At 73.1% G+C, this 10936-nt stretch overlaps 8 non-coding genes across 8 annotated transcripts; 6 read left to right on the top strand and 2 right to left on the bottom strand.

Annotated features, from left to right (window-relative positions):
* Nucleotides 1-731: 731 nt before the first annotated feature.
* Nucleotides 732-814, bottom strand: TRNAL-CAG (transfer RNA leucine (anticodon CAG)). Its single transcript has one exon. It is a non-coding gene; the product is annotated as a tRNA-Leu (tRNA).
* Nucleotides 815-1423: 609 nt separating this feature from the next.
* On the top strand, nt 1424-1495 carry TRNAD-GUC (transfer RNA aspartic acid (anticodon GUC)). The gene has a single exon. It is a non-coding gene; the product is annotated as a tRNA-Asp (tRNA).
* Nucleotides 1496-2289: 794 nt separating this feature from the next.
* On the top strand, nt 2290-2361 carry TRNAG-UCC (transfer RNA glycine (anticodon UCC)). Its single transcript has one exon. It is a non-coding gene; the product is annotated as a tRNA-Gly (tRNA).
* Nucleotides 2362-2666: 305 nt separating this feature from the next.
* On the top strand, nt 2667-2738 carry TRNAE-CUC (transfer RNA glutamic acid (anticodon CUC)). The gene has a single exon. It is a non-coding gene; the product is annotated as a tRNA-Glu (tRNA).
* A 3840-nt stretch (nt 2739-6578) lies between these two features.
* TRNAL-CAG (transfer RNA leucine (anticodon CAG)) lies at nt 6579-6661 on the bottom strand. The gene has a single exon. It is a non-coding gene; the product is annotated as a tRNA-Leu (tRNA).
* A 615-nt stretch (nt 6662-7276) lies between these two features.
* On the top strand, nt 7277-7348 carry TRNAD-GUC (transfer RNA aspartic acid (anticodon GUC)). Its single transcript has one exon. It is a non-coding gene; the product is annotated as a tRNA-Asp (tRNA).
* Nucleotides 7349-8142: 794 nt separating this feature from the next.
* TRNAG-UCC (transfer RNA glycine (anticodon UCC)) lies at nt 8143-8214 on the top strand. The gene has a single exon. It is a non-coding gene; the product is annotated as a tRNA-Gly (tRNA).
* A 305-nt stretch (nt 8215-8519) lies between these two features.
* Nucleotides 8520-8591, top strand: TRNAE-CUC (transfer RNA glutamic acid (anticodon CUC)). The gene has a single exon. It is a non-coding gene; the product is annotated as a tRNA-Glu (tRNA).
* The last annotated feature ends 2345 nt before the right edge of the window (nt 8592-10936 follow it).

A 10936-nucleotide genomic window follows, 5' to 3' on the forward strand; every position in this document is an offset into this window, starting at 1 on the left:
CCGAGCCAGGAGATGCGCTGTGGCGCCCGGCTGGATGGCCTGGGGGTCTAGGGCTTCCGCTCACTGCTCCCTGCAGCCACCTTCCCGGCTTGGACTCGTGAGCCAGGCCCCCAGAAGGGAGGGGTCCGCGCCGCCGGCTGGCCAGCAGACGGCTGGGCTGTATGGCTCCCGGGAGGCAGACAGGCAGGCAGGTAGGTGTGGCCAGGGGAAGGCCCCTAGGTGGAGAATCGTGTGGGCCGCCTCGGGAGGGTGTGGAGAGAATGGACTAGGGCCGGGGGGAAAGCACGGGGTGACGGTGGGGTGGGTGCGTGTTGCCGGTGGCGGCGGAAGCGGACGGCTGGCTGGAAGAGCCAGGCGCTGTCCAGCGGCCCCAAGTGGGAGCGGGAAGCGCGGGGAGCTTTGCAGCCTGGGCTGGTTCGCGAGTGCCGGGGTGAGGAGGGCAGGGGCGGGAATAGACGAGAAGGAGGACCAAAGAGCCTCCAGAAAGCAGCGGGTGCGAAGTCAGCGAAGCCTGCGGGTGTGGGAAAGGCGCTCGAGTCGCCGGGCAGTGCGTGTGTGTGTGCGCTGCGCGCGCGCGCGCGCGCTCAGAGCCCGAGGCGGCGAGGGTGGAGGGGCTGGAGCTCGGTCCCGGGCAGCGTGTGCTCGGGTGCGAGGCGGGCCGCGGCCGCGAGAGGGTGTGGTCCAGTCCCGGGTGGCGTGGCTGCTGTGTGGGGCGGGCCAAAAGGTGGGCGTGTCAGGAGTGGGATTCGAACCCACGCCTCCAGGGGAGACTGCGACCTGAACGCAGCGCCTTAGACCGCTCGGCCATCCTGACGGCGGGTGTGGGCGCGTCGCCGCTGGCCTGGCTGGGACGCGGCGCTAACGCTGGCGTCCTTGGCCGTCATGGCGCCCGGCTGGCGGCTGTGTGGGTGCGCAAGGGGCGAGACACGCGCGGCTGCCCCGGAGGAGCACGGCCAGCCGCCTCGCCGCCGCCGCCGCCGCCGCCGCCGCCGCCGCCAGCGCGGCTCCCGTCGCTGTCGCACCCCCACCCCCAGCTCCCTGCAGGCCCCGTCCAGCGTCGGCGCCCCTTGCCCTGCTCCCCACCCCGCCTTCCTCGCCCTCGCCCTCGAAGCCCCGCTTGCCGTCTGGGGCCTTTTCTCCCGGCGCGATGCCCGCCTGGCAGACGAGAGAGAGGCAGCGCTCGTTGGGAGTACTGAGCGCCGTCCGGGTCCGTGTGTGGGCCCCGGGTCCGGGCGGACTCCGAGTCGGGGCTGGGGGCTGCCGTGCGGGAGAGGGGACCGAAGCGGGGCTGGGGTCGGGTGGGGCGTGGCCCGTGCCGTGCCGGGCGCCTGTGCAGGGCAGGGCGTCGAGCGAGGGCAGGCAGGGGCAGGCGTGGGGAGGCAGCCGGAGAGGGGTCGGGCGCCCGGGTGGCCGGCCGCCGCCGTCCTCGTTAGTATAGTGGTGAGTATCCCCGCCTGTCACGCGGGAGACCGGGGTTCGATTCCCCGACGGGGAGGCAAGACGCCCTTTTTGGTGGCCTGCGCAGCTCTGGGTCCCGCCTCTTGCTCCCGAGGGGCAGGGGCGCTTCTTCTCGACCGTCCGTCGTCCGGCCGGCGGCGCGTGCCCGGCCTGCCCACCGTCCACCGGCCCCAGCCCTTTGCGTGGCTCGAGGCCGGACGCTGGGTCGCCACCGCGCAGCCGGGGCCTCGTGTGGTCCCCGCGGCAGCCACGGCGAGCTCCTCGGCGACGTGCCGCCCAGCCGCCCAGCCGCGCAGGCGCCGTGGGTGTCGCTCGGGTGGGAGGCAGATGGGTCCGGTCCCGTCTGGATGCGGGAGGTGGTGTGGCCTGCGCCCGCCCCCTCTGCTCCTTCCCGCGCCGGGCCGGGCCGGGCCGGGCCGGGCCGCTAGCTGCGGGCCGCGGAGGACGCGGAAGACGCCGGGCCGGGGACGTGGCGGGGCTCCCCAGCCGGCCTCCGAGGGCCCGAGAGCGGCCAGGCGGCCAGAGCGCCCTCCAGAGGCGGGCGGCGGTGGGCGCCGGGCGCGGGGCGCGGGGCGCGGGGCGCAGGGCGGGCGGGCGTACCCGGCGACCGGCCGGCGCAGCTGAGTCGGAGGGGCGAGGCTGGGGCGCCGGGCGGCCGGAGCCCGTGGTGGCCGGAGCCCGTGGTGGCCGGGCAGAGCTGCGGCCGGGCGGGACGTCGGGGCAGGGCTGCGCCGGGCGGCGGCGGCAGCAGCAGCGGCGAGCGAGCGCCAAGGCGAGAAGGCGCCGGAGCGCACCCTGGGCCGGCCGCGTCCGGCCGGCCCGGGCCGTACAGCGTTGGTGGTATAGTGGTGAGCATAGCTGCCTTCCAAGCAGTTGACCCGGGTTCGATTCCCGGCCAACGCAGCCGCCCGACCTTTTGCGCCGCTCCGGGGCCCTCCTGGCCAGACCCGCCGGGCGCTGGCAGTGGGGGACGGCGAGCCGGCCCGCTGGGCGCTGGGCGCTGGGCACGTGGCCCCAGGCGGCGTGCGGGTGCGAGGGCGGCCGGCGCGCAGCGTTTTGCGGGTGCTGCCAGCGGGCCGGGTGGACTGCGTGGGGCCCGCGGGCGGCTGGACGTGCAGAGGCAGGGGCCTCGGGGCCCAAGCGCAGCCGCGTGGGTGGAATGGAGGCGCTGGGTCCAGGGGGTGCAGGCCAGGCGCGCAGCCTGTCGCTCCCTGGTGGTCTAGTGGTTAGGATTCGGCGCTCTCACCGCCGCGGCCCGGGTTCGATTCCCGGTCAGGGAAGCCTTTCTTCTTCCTCTGGCCCTCCGGGGCCTCCCCTCCCGGCCGGCCGAGCCGAGCCCCCCACCGTCCCGTCCCCGGTGCACCCGCACCACCCCCTTTTAGCCCACGCCAGCACGCCCGGCCAGAGCTGGCTAGCTTGTCGCGGGCCCCGCCGCCACGATGGACGGGTGCACACAAGGCCACCTGCCACGCCCCGACGGGCAGCCCCAAGTCTCGCCCTGCCACCTCGGCCCGTCCGAGCCTTTTGGCCTGACTGGCCCACCGGAGGCCCTCGGCATCGCCTCTCCCCTTCGCACTTCCCCCCCCCCCCCACGTCCCCCGCCCCGTGCACGCGCTCGCCTGGCACCTTGGCTTCCACAGCCCGAGACGCGAGTGGCCGGGGCGGCCTCTGTCCCCCGCCGGGACCACCAGTGTGCGCAGGCGCCCCTGCCCCCCGAGTGTGCTCGGACCCCCACCGCCCCCTCCGGTGGCGCTCCTAGCTGGCCACGCTGACGAGCCATCCTGTCCTCCCTCCTGAGGTGCCCGCGGTGGCGGTGCCAGGCGCGTGGGTCAGGTGAGTCACGCGCAGCCCTGAGTCCCGTCACCTGGCCGAGCAGCCCCCCTCGGGCCTGGAACCTCTCGGGCGGCTTCCCTGCCCCACGCGGGGCGGGAGCGCCACGACCTGGCTGGCTGCGTCTCTCCCCGGCGACGGAGAGCGGACCCCAGGGGCACGCCGGTCTTGGGCGCCGATGCGAGCGCAGAGTCCGACCGCTGTGCCCGGGAGGTGGAGGAGGGAAGAGGCATCCGGGCACGGCCCGGACCACCCCCCCCCCCCCGGGGCACTGGAGGTGAGACAGGGGTGAGGTGCCGTGGGAGCCACGGGGGAAGACAACCCAGCAGCCAGGCAGGTGGGTGGCGGTCGAGGCACCCCGGGGGACTGGGCGCACTTGTCGCCAACTCGTCATTCCAATTGCAGGACACGTCGGTCCCTTCCATCCTTGGGCAAAGGGGCCGGCGTGTTACCCAGTGGTCCCTTTCGCCACCTCCGCGCCCCACCCCACACCCCCGATGAGCGGCGTCCTCCACCACCCCTCCCACTCACGCACACTTTTCCCAGTTGCACTTTTCACAGTTTCCCATCCCGCCTCGCCCTGTGCCTCGCCATGATAGGCGCCGTCCATCCCTCTGTCCACCCCTGTCTGTATCCGTCCTCTTCTGCGGATGCCTCCCAAGGTCCATCGCACACCTCAGTCTCCTTTCCGCCCCAACTTGGACACCCCTGTCCGCCGGGGATTTGTTCTGTGATCAGAGGTGTCCCCTCTCGAGGCCAAGCGGTCAGCCGGTGCGCCGCGCACACCTGCCGGGGCACACTCGCTTCAACCGCACAAGCCCCCTGCAGCGGTGCGGAGGAGCCGCGGCGGCCGTGGGTCTCCGGGTGCTTCCCGTGCCCACGGGAAGTTTCCTCGGAGTCCTTGCTTTTGCGTGTGTGTGTGCGTGTGGGTGTGTGTGGAGGGGTGGAGGGGTGGAGGTCGGGGTGGGAGAGGGATGGAGGACGGTGGTGGACTTTGGTGCCGTGGGTGGCTCTAGCGGTGGAAGAGGAAGCCGCGTTGGCACGGTAGCGCGGCGGCGAAGCGGGTCGCAGAGAATCAAGGGCCTGCGCGACCATGACGTTAGGCACGCTGGGGTCTTGCGGGTGCGGGTGCCGGTGCCACCTGGAGTCTGTGAGCGACCCTCGCGGACGATGGGCTGTATAGCGCACCTAGGCGTGGCAGCTTGGTTTCTGCCGGTTGTGCAAAAGGGGAGGATTTCTGGAGTGTGGGTAGAGTGAGCCAGAGCGTGCGTGTGTGTGTGTGTGTGTGTGTGTGTCGGGGAGGGGGGGCTGGTGGGAGGGGCGGCGGTGCGAGGGAAGGGGAGGAGCGTGCGGGTGGCAGCGCGAGTTGGTGCGTGGATGCGTTCCTTGCAGTGAATCGGGAGACTGGAGCGAGGCGAGCGTCGTTAAAGAGAAGAAGGGCAAGGCAGGTGTGTGGGCGGGCGCGGATGGGCCCTTGGCTCCCGGGCGGGCGGAGTTCTGTCCCCAGGGCGAGCGAGCCAGGGAGGAGGAAGGGGTTGTGCGGCAGGGGCGGGGACGGGATGGGGCGTGGGCGGGCCCCCAGAGAGGAGCAGAGGTGGCTTTGGCCAGGTGCTCTGAAGGTGGGAGAGAGGAAGCGTAGCGCGCAGTTGGCGCTGCGGGGCCAAAAGGGGATGGCGCGTTGCATGGGCCGGGAATCGAACCCGGGCCTCCCGCGTGGCAGGCGAGAATTCTACCACTGAACCACCCATGCACCCACGGACGTGGTCCACAGAGGGCTTCCCCAGCGGCGCCGGCCGCCTCCGTTGCCGGTCCCCGCCAGTAGTGAGCGTGAGCGTGAGCGTGAGCGTGAGCGTCTGCTCCGTGGGAGCAGGAGGCGGGCGGTCTGCAAGACAGGCTCCAGGCACGCGGAGAGCCAGCCCCTGGGGCGCGGCGCGGCGCGGACGTCCGGGCAGAGGAAGGCACGGAGGCGGACTGGGCTCATCCCGTGCTTTGTCCCTCGTCCAGGGCCGCCTCCACAGCCTGCCCGTGTCCGCAGAGGCAGCCAGGAGCCGGACCCAGCCCGGCCAGCGCCCGAACCCCAAACAGCCGGAGCCATCTGTGGCAGGTGCAGGCAGGCGAGGGACCTTGCCTTCAGCTACTCCCAGCCCCGAGCCAGAGTCCGTTTGGCGGATGGTTTTCTCGCGCGTGCAGTGTGTGTCCTGGAGGACGGGGTGGGGAACGGACCTCTCGTGTGTGGAGCCATGGGGCCGGGGGCTGGGGGCGGGGGCGGGGGGCGGGGCGGGTGGGCTGTGTGTCTTTGTGTGTGTGTGTGTGTGTGTGTGTGTGTGTGTGTGTGTGGGTGGGTGTGTGTTTGCGCTGGCGCCGGCGTCTGTCGGAGTTAGAGGCCAGGTAGCGCCGCCTGCGCCTCTGAGTGCGTCTCGGGCCAAGAGAGCAAAGGCCTGAGCGCGCTGGCAGGCGCCTCTCCCTAGGGGTCCGGCTCGGTGCCTTGACAGGTTGGGAGGCAGGAGGGCGGTCTTGGATCCGGGAGGAACGCTGGGGCGGAGTGGCCGGCCGGCGGCCTCCCCGAGCCAGGAGATGCGCTGTGGCGCCCGGCTGGATGGCCTGGGGGTCTAGGGCTTCCGCTCACTGCTCCCTGCAGCCACCTTCCCGGCTTGGACTCGTGAGCCAGGCCCCCAGAAGGGAGGGGTCCGCGCCGCCGGCTGGCCAGCAGACGGCTGGGCTGTATGGCTCCCGGGAGGCAGACAGGCAGGCAGGTAGGTGTGGCCAGGGGAAGGCCCCTAGGTGGAGAATCGTGTGGGCCGCCTCGGGAGGGTGTGGAGAGAATGGACTAGGGCCGGGGGGAAAGCACGGGGTGACGGTGGGGTGGGTGCGTGTTGCCGGTGGCGGCGGAAGCGGACGGCTGGCTGGAAGAGCCAGGCGCTGTCCAGCGGCCCCAAGTGGGAGCGGGAAGCGCGGGGAGCTTTGCAGCCTGGGCTGGTTCGCGAGTGCCGGGGTGAGGAGGGCAGGGGCGGGAATAGACGAGAAGGAGGACCAAAGAGCCTCCAGAAAGCAGCGGGTGCGAAGTCAGCGAAGCCTGCGGGTGTGGGAAAGGCGCTCGAGTCGCCGGGCAGTGCGTGTGTGTGTGCGCGCGCGCGCGCGCGCGCTCAGAGCCCGAGGCGGCGAGGGTGGAGGGGCTGGAGCTCGGTCCCGGGCAGCGTGTGCTCGGGTGCGAGGCGGGCCGCGGCCGCGAGAGGGTGTGGTCCAGTCCCGGGTGGCGTGGCTGCTGTGTGGGGCGGGCCAAAAGGTGGGCGTGTCAGGAGTGGGATTCGAACCCACGCCTCCAGGGGAGACTGCGACCTGAACGCAGCGCCTTAGACCGCTCGGCCATCCTGACGGCGGGTGTGGGCGCGTCGCCGCTGGCCTGGCTGGGACGCGGCGCTAACGCTGGCGTCCTTGGCCGTCATGGCGCCCGGCTGGCGGCTGTGTGGGTGCGCAAGGGGCGAGACACGCGCGGCTGCCCCGGAGGAGCACGGCCAGCCGCCTCGCCGCCGCCGCCGCCGCCGCCGCCGCCGCCGCCGCCGCCAGCGCGGCTCCCGTCGCTGTCGCACCCCCACCCCCAGCTCCCTGCAGGCCCCGTCCAGCGTCGGCGCCCCTTGCCCTGCTCCCCACCCCGCCTTCCTCGCCCTCGCCCTCGCAGCCCCGCTTGCCGTCTGGGGCCTTTTCTCCCGGCGCGATGCCCGCCTGGCAGACGAGAGAGAGGCAGCGCTCGTTGGGAGTACTGAGCGCCGTCCGGGTCCGTGTGTGGGCCCCGGGTCCGGGCGGACTCCGAGTCGGGGCTGGGGGCTGCCGTGCGGGAGAGGGGACCGAAGCGGGGCTGGGGTCGGGTGGGGCGTGGCCCGTGCCGTGCCGGGCGCCTGTGCAGGGCAGGGCGTCGAGCGAGGGCAGGCAGGGGCAGGCGTGGGGAGGCAGCCGGAGAGGGGTCGGGCGCCCGGGTGGCCGGCCGCCGCCGTCCTCGTTAGTATAGTGGTGAGTATCCCCGCCTGTCACGCGGGAGACCGGGGTTCGATTCCCCGACGGGGAGGCAAGACGCCCTTTTTGGTGGCCTGCGCAGCTCTGGGTCCCGCCTCTTGCTCCCGAGGGGCAGGGGCGCTTCTTCTCGGCCGTCCGTCGTCCGGCCGGCGGCGCGTGCCCGGCCTGCCCACCGTCCACCGGCCCCAGCCCTTTGCGTGGCTCGAGGCCGGACGCTGGGTCGCCACCGCGCAGCCGGGGCCTCGTGTGGTCCCCGCGGCAGCCACGGCGAGCTCCTCGGCGACGTGCCGCCCAGCCGCCCAGCCGCGCAGGCGCCGTGGGTGTCGCTCGGGTGGGAGGCAGATGGGTCCGGTCCCGTCTGGATGCGGGAGGTGGTGTGGCCTGCGCCCGCCCCCTCTGCTCCTTCCCGCGCCGGGCCGGGCCGGGCCGGGCCGGGCCGCTAGCTGCGGGCCGCGGAGGACGCGGAAGACGCCGGGCCGGGGACGTGGCGGGGCTCCCCAGCCGGCCTCCGAGGGCCCGAGAGCGGCCAGGCGGCCAGAGCGCCCTCCAGAGGCGGGCGGCGGTGGGCGCCGGGCGCGGGGCGCGGGGCGCGGGGCGCAGGGCGGGCGGGCGTACCCGGCGACCGGCCGGCGCAGCTGAGTCGGAGGGGCGAGGCTGGGGCGCCGGGCGGCCGGAGCCCGTGGTGGCCGGAGCCCGTGGTGGCCGGGCAGAGCTGCGGCCGGGCGGGACGTCGGGGCAGGGCTGCGCCGGGCGGCGGCGGCAGCAGCAGCGGCGAGCGAGCGCCAAGGCGAGAAGGCGCCGGAGCGCACCCTGGGCCGGCCGCGTCCGGCCGGCCCGGGCCGTACAGCGTTGGTGGTATAGTGGTGAGCATAGCTGCCTTCCAAGCAGTTGACCCGGGTTCGATTCCCGGCCAACGCAGCCGCCCGACCTTTTGCGCCGCTCCGGGGCCCTCCTGGCCAGACCCGCCGGGCGCTGGCAGTGGGGGACGGCGAGCCGGCCCGCTGGGCGCTGGGCGCTGGGCACGTGGCCCCAGGCGGCGTGCGGGTGCGAGGGCGGCGGGCGCGCAGCGTTTTGCGGGTGCTGCCAGCGGGCCGGGTGGACTGCGTGGGGCCCGCGGGCGGCTGGACGTGCAGAGGCAGGGGCCTCGGGGCCCAAGCGCAGCCGCGTGGGTGGAATGGAGGCGCTGGGTCCAGGGGGTGCAGGCCAGGCGCGCAGCCTGTCGCTCCCTGGTGGTCTAGTGGTTAGGATTCGGCGCTCTCACCGCCGCGGCCCGGGTTCGATTCCCGGTCAGGGAAGCCTTTCTTCTTCCTCTGGCCCTCCGGGGCCTCCCCTCCCGGCCGGCCGAGCCGAGCCCCCCACCGTCCCGTCCCCAGTGCACCCGCACCACCCCCTTTTAGCCCACGCCAGCACGCCCGGCCAGAGCTGGCTAGCTTGTCGCGGGCCCCGCCGCCACGATGGACGGGTGCACACAAGGCCACCTGCCACGCCCCGACGGGCAGCCCCAAGTCTCGCCCTGCCACCTCGGCCCGTCCGAGCCTTTTGGCCTGGCTGGCCCACCGGAGGCCCTCGGCATCGCCTCTCCCCTTCGCACTTCCCCCCCCCCCCCACGTCCCCCGCCCCGTGCACGCGCTCGCCTGGCACCTTGGCTTCCACAGCCCGAGACGCGAGTGGCCGGGGCGGCCTCTGTCCCCCGCCGGGACCACCAGTGTGCGCAGGCGCCCCTGCCCCCCGAGTGTGCTCGGACCCCCACCGCCCCCTCCGGTGGCGCTCCTAGCTGGCCACGCTGACGAGCCATCCTGTCCTCCCTCCTGAGGTGCCCGCGGTGGCGGTGCCGGGCGCGTGGGTCAGGTGAGCCACGCGCAGCCCTGAGTCCCGTCACCTGGCCGAGCAGCCCCCCTCGGGCCTGGAACCTCTCGGGCGGCTTCCCTGCCCCACGCGGGGCGGGAGCGCCACGACCTGGCTGGCTGCGTCTCTCCCCGGCGACGGAGAGCGGACCCCAGGGGCACGCCGGTCTTGGGCGCCGATGCGAGCGCAGAGTCCGACCGCTGTGCCCGGGAGGTGGAGGAGGGAAGAGGCATCCGGGCACGGCCCGGACCACCCCCCCCCCCCCGGGGCACTGGAGGTGAGACAGGGGTGAGGTGCCGTGGGAGCCACGGGGGAAGACAACCCAGCAGCCAGGCAGGTGGGTGGCGGTCGAGGCACCCCGGGGGACTGGGCGCACTTGTCGCCAACTCGTCATTCCAATTGCAGGACACGTCGGTCCCTTCCATCCTTGGGCAAAGGGGCCGGCGTGTTACCCAGTGGTCCCTTTCGCCACCTCCGCGCCCCACCCCACACCCCCGATGAGCGGCGTCCTCCACCACCCCTCCCACTCACGCACACTTTTCCCAGTTGCACTTTTCACAGTTTCCCATCCCGCCTCGCCCTGTGCCTCGCCATGATAGGCGCCGTCCGTCCCTCTGTCCACCCCTGTCTGTATCCGTCCTCTTCTGCGGATGCCTCCCAAGGTCCATCGCACACCTCAGTCTCCTTCCCGCCCCAACTTGGACACCCCTGTCCGCCGGGGATTTGTTCTGTGATCAGAGGTGTCCCCTCTCGAGGCCAAGCGGTCAGCCGGTGCGCCGCGCACACCTGCCGGGGCACACTCGCTTCAACCGCACAAGCCCCCTGCAGCGGTGCGGAGGAGCCGCGGCGGCCGTGGGTCTCCGGGTGCTTCCCGTGCCCACGGGAAGTTTCCTCGGAGTCCTTGCTTTTGCGTGTGTGTGTGCGTGTGGGTGTGTGTGGAGGGGTGGAGGGGTGGAGGTCGGGGTGGGAGAGGGATGGAGGACGGTGGTGGACTTTGGTGCCGTGGGTGGCTCTAGCGGTGGAAGAGGAAGCCGCGTTGGCACGGTAGCGCGGCGGCGAAGCGGGTCGCAGAGAATCAAGGGCCTGCGCGACCATGACGTTAGGCACGCTGGGGTCTTGCGGGTGCGGGTGCCGGTGCCACCTGGAGTCTGTGAGCGACCCTCGCGGACGATGGGCTGTATAGCGCACCTAGGCGTGGCAGCTTGGTTTCTGCCGGTTGTGCAAAAGGGGAGGATTTCTGGAGTGTGGGTAGAGTGAGCCAGAGCGTGCGTGTGTGTGTGTGTGTGTGTGTGTGTGTCGGGGAGGGGGGGCTGGTGGGAGGGGCGGCGGTGCGAGGGAAGGGGAGGAGCGTGCGGGTGGCAGCGCGAGTTGGTGCGTGGATGCGTTCCTTGCAGTGAATCGGGAGACTGGAGCGAGGCGAGCGTCGTTAAAGAGAAGAAGGGCAAGGCAGGTGTGTGGGCGGGCGCGGATGGGCCCTTGGCTCCCGGGCGGGCGGAGTTCTGTCCCCAGGGCGAGCGAGCCAGGGAGGAGGAAGGGGTTGTGCGGCAGGGGCGGGGACGGGATGGGGCGTGGGCGGGCCCCCAGAGAGGAGCAGAGGTGGCTTTGGCCAGGTGCTCTGAAGGTGGGAGAGAGGAAGCGTAGCGCGCAGTTGGCGCTGCGGGGCCAAAAGGGGATGGCGCGTTGCATGGGCCGGGAATCGAACCCGGGCCTCCCGCGTGGCAGGCGAGAATTCTACCACTGAACCACCCATGCACCCACGGACGTGGTCCACAGAGGGCTTCCCCAGCGGCGCCGG

Source organism: Puma concolor, chromosome E4 (assembly GCF_028749965.1).
Source record: "Puma concolor isolate L17-30 chromosome E4, mPumCon1.1.hap2, whole genome shotgun sequence".
Taxonomy (NCBI): Eukaryota; Metazoa; Chordata; class Mammalia; order Carnivora; family Felidae; genus Puma; species Puma concolor.